At 36.4% G+C, this 4,386-nt stretch overlaps 1 long non-coding RNA gene across 1 annotated transcript; it reads right to left on the bottom strand.

Moving 5' to 3' along the window:
- Positions 1-325: 325 nt before the first annotated feature.
- LOC141621771 (uncharacterized) lies at positions 326-4,039 on the bottom strand. The gene is made up of 2 exons (XR_012532661.1): positions 3,641-4,039; positions 326-576 (listed from the first exon to the last, which is right to left on the bottom strand). It is a non-coding gene; the product is annotated as an uncharacterized LOC141621771 (long non-coding RNA).
- Positions 4,040-4,386: the final 347 nt, after the last annotated feature.

Raw genomic sequence — 4,386 nt, 5'->3', positions numbered from 1 at the left:
TCATTTCATTTATTTCATCATCTCACCTCTAACTTATAGATTTCTATTTTTTTTCTTTTTTAGGGGGTAACCATCCCTACCGTCCGGTCATTTTCCGGCAGATTTTTTGCATTTTTGCATTCTTTTGAGTCACTCGTTTTGCGCTAATTAAGGCCATATGTATATACAAATGAATGTTTTGCGTGTTTTCCTATGTAAATTTCGGCGGCATGACGGCGTAAACGTCATCCACCAAACCTGTCCAAAGCTAATCTGCAGGTACAAGCAATGCACCCCAGCAGCAAAGGCACTCAGGCCGTCGTATATACAACCAAAATAGGAAATGTACAACAAACTGGGGGCTCGAGCCCCAAACAAAGTCCAGAATGTTCAAATGAAGGTCCAAATGTACAACTGTGCAAAATACAGTCAACAAACAAACAAAAAAGCTACACAAAACTACTGCTGGTCGCCCTCCAGCTCTGCAACTCTTGCCGCAAGAGCGGCAATCTCGGCGTCCCGAACCTCAAGCTCCCTCAACAAGCGAGCTGTCTCCTCCCGAGACTGGGTCAACTCTCGCTCCAGCTCGCGGTCCCCCTGTAAACAACAAAATGGCTCATGTCAATCGTTTCAAGAAAAGTTAGGAAATCAAAATTTAAAAATGAAACAGGCATAAGGTGTAGGCGGTATGACTATAAGAGGAACAATGAACAGAAAAACTTACATAAATTGAAGAGAAAGATGTCGTGGCGTGATAGAATCACTGCCCTAAAGTTGAATTTGCCCCGCTCGATACACACGGCCTCTTAGCAACCAACTTCCCAGGGTTACACGACTTCCGAGTCTAAGGTGTACGACAAAGACTCAGATTGAGAATTACTAACAGAACGTTGCCAAAATCAGCTATGAATATTAGAAAATATTTAGAGAGAATATAAGAGAGAATAGATGTTGTTGTGTGTCGAAAAAGGCATAAACATGGAGTATTTATAGGAATAGAAGGAAGGATCTAGAGACGTATTAAATATCGTCTTGTAATTTGTTCCATAGAAGACTACACAATTAGCATGGGGAAGCCAATAATCAGTTTAGAAGACTGAGTAATCCGTATGGAAAAACCGCGACAATCAGTATAGAAGACTGAACTATCAAACTTGGAAATTGTGCAAAAACCGCATAGAATTTCAAAACGTCTAACTATCCCACCAATTATACCAATGTGGGATAATAAGAGCTTCTTTTGAAGCAATACTTCCAACAATCCCCCACATGATTCAAAAGAAGAGAAAAGGAATAGATGATATAAGGCAACGGAACGTAAGTCTTAAGATGACAATGTTCCTGAGGAATTGAATTGTCACCCAGTGCATACAATTACCTGCTACAGCCGTATCGAGTTGCTCTCGGCATCAGACTCTCCATGGTGGTTTGTAACGGATAACTGCGCACAAACCTGCATTCGAATCTGTGTTCGTCCTCGCAAAATGTCATAAATGGTGCCGCTCACGTGCCTGGAATCTCGTGAACGCTCTAGAGGTCCTAAAGCCTAAGAACCTCATAGGGGGTAGGGCATTTCCCCCACATTCACATAGGTAAGTCCATCAGGTTTGACTGTCACAAACCATCCTTAAACAAGGACTATGGACTTATTAAGAGCTTAGCTCAACCTTCCTCACGTGACAGAAAACAGCTCAATATATATAGAAAGAATACTACATCACTTTTATTAAAATAGGAATGGTAGTAGTATTACAACATGAGATCCTCGTGACTTCGTTTGACCCATTGAACTTGGTAAACCCAAGTGGGGGAGCCCCATCACGATTCACTCCCAATAGGGTTTAAACCCATTCCTTGTGGTGCCACCAACACCAACTTCTACCATGGCCATTGGTAGGAGGATCTCAATATCCTCTTCACAATTTACGTACGTACTATCATGATATCACATTATTGTGTAAGGGATCTCAATATCCACTTACAATTCACAACCTTTGTGAACCCATTATCCGATCAGATTATCCATCACTCTTGATAATCTGCCAAAAAACCTGATGCTTGATGCATGACAATTAATGGAGTCAAAAATATTCCCACAAAGGAATACAACCACTTAGCCATCCAGCTTTTTATCCTGCAAATTCTTCACAGTATATTCATACTCCATTACATATACAACAATCCAATTATGCATCTATAACTTGCATGATATAGCATTATGAAAGACACCGTTTGTCAAATAAATATCATAATTATTCGACGTTCAATGAAGTTGCAAATTCATTCCCAAAGATACAATTGTTTTCATGATTAACCTTACAAAAAATTATGGTGTCCATCACCTATAACAACGATATAAGCTATATCATATCTCTCATAACACATACAAACATCATATATATAAATGTAAGAACCTTTCCACCAATCTCATTTTATCATGTATAAACTCAAGAATACATCTTAAATAGCTCATATATTAGTAATCCAATTACCACCAATAACTTCCGTTAAAGAAACATCACAAAATAAAAACCAAATAAATATAGATTATGCATCATTTTCCTTTTCTTGGTTTACTGTAAGCATTTAAACCAAATAAAAAGTAATTACTCGAACACATGTATTGCCAGCCACCTATTCATAAATTTCATAAACGGAGAAAAACGTTTATACAATCTCAATATCAGAGTATTCACAACTATCAATCAATCCCATGTAATTGCCTTTATTACCACTTCTAACACTGAGACTCAAATAAAATACGACAGAGTCAATGATAGTCATACTTTCACTAGACACCCCCACAATCCACAACTTACTCAAAGCCTTAACTAAGCGATAATGGTCGATATTATATGCTCAAGGCTAACATTCAAGATGATATAAGATGATAAACAAAAATCATCTATTCTGAAACATGTCATCAAACATCAATATTGTCGTATAGGAACTTATTAACATCATAAACCAAAATGCCAAAATATACTTTTTCATAACCTACTATTCATAACAAGTTATTTTAGATCAATTTTGTATTGCACAAACATACAGTATTTTCCTTTAACACACTCAATATATTTCCAATTATATCACATAAGGGAAACATTTTCAACAACTTATCAGTAAGTTATGTTAAATAATATGTAGAACATATATTCACCTACTTCCCCCACATGTTGTCACGTAAAACATAAGTAACTGACAATATAAGGTAGTAAAAAAAGAAAATATACAAACCCGACGCATATGGAGTATCAAGCATTACCCGACGCACCAATCATAATAATCAACCAAGTCTAATAAACAAGGCAGAAACTCATTGTACTGAACAAAGTTATTTTAAACAAGGCACTGATTTAATTTGAATGAGCAAGTTAACCAAACAAGTGGCAGGAATCAATTTTAATGAGCAAACAAGAAATATTAGTTGACCAAACAAGTGGCAGGAATATTGCTCAAAATCGTACTACATAACCGAGTACTGTATAACAATACATTGTCATCAACAATATCTCCATAAAATAAGAATAAAATCATATAATCCAAGTTCTAAATTAAGGCAATTAGTAGATGGAGTGAAGACTGAATAGCAGAAAATAGGATTTAAATTGGCAAGAACACAAAACCCTAGATTTGATTTGGGGAAAAGTGAATAACAAACCTTGTGAGGTCCGAGAGGGAGAGCCCGGTGGCGAGGTCGAGGTCGATGCCAGCGGTTGTCGGCGTGGTCGAGTTGAAACGTGAAAGTGAATGGATTGTCGTCAATATATAAGCCCGCCAAATTAGTATGCTTTTAATCGATCAATTTTTTTTTTTATGCAATCAATTGAAAGAATAATATATCACGAAAACTGGAATGTAACAATCTCATATTTGGTCAAAGGCATGTCTTTCCTGGGATTAACAAATTAATAACAAAAAGATGAACAGTATAAGGTGATATAAACTTACTAGCTACTGCAATCATACATTTACGTATAAGTTAAGAGAAAACAGAACTTTCATTATCGAAATACTTCGTATAACACAACATTGCTTATTGCTATTGGAAATTATACGATAAAATTCGACTTTGTATGACGAATAAGTAGAAATAGAGATAGCCATATCGCCTTAAAAAAAAAACAAAACAAAAAAAAAATTTAAGGAGCAAAATTTTTTTTTTTTTTTTTTTTAAATTCAACTTTAGACTGTAGGCGGTATGACTATAAGAGGAACAATGAACAGAAAAACTTACATAAATTGAAGAGAAAGATGTCATGGCGTGATAGAATCACTGCCCTAAAGTTGAATTTGCTCCGCTCGATACACACGGCCTCTTAGCAACCAACTTCCCAGGGTTACACGACTTCCGAGTCTAAGGTGTACGACAAAGACTCAGATTGAGAATTACTAACAGAACGTTGC

This window comes from Silene latifolia, chromosome X (genome assembly GCF_048544455.1).
Source record: "Silene latifolia isolate original U9 population chromosome X, ASM4854445v1, whole genome shotgun sequence".
Lineage (NCBI taxonomy): Eukaryota > Viridiplantae > Streptophyta > Magnoliopsida > Caryophyllales > Caryophyllaceae > Silene > Silene latifolia.
Note: the sequence above shows the minus strand (reverse complement) of the source record. Positions and strands in the feature narration are given on the sequence as shown.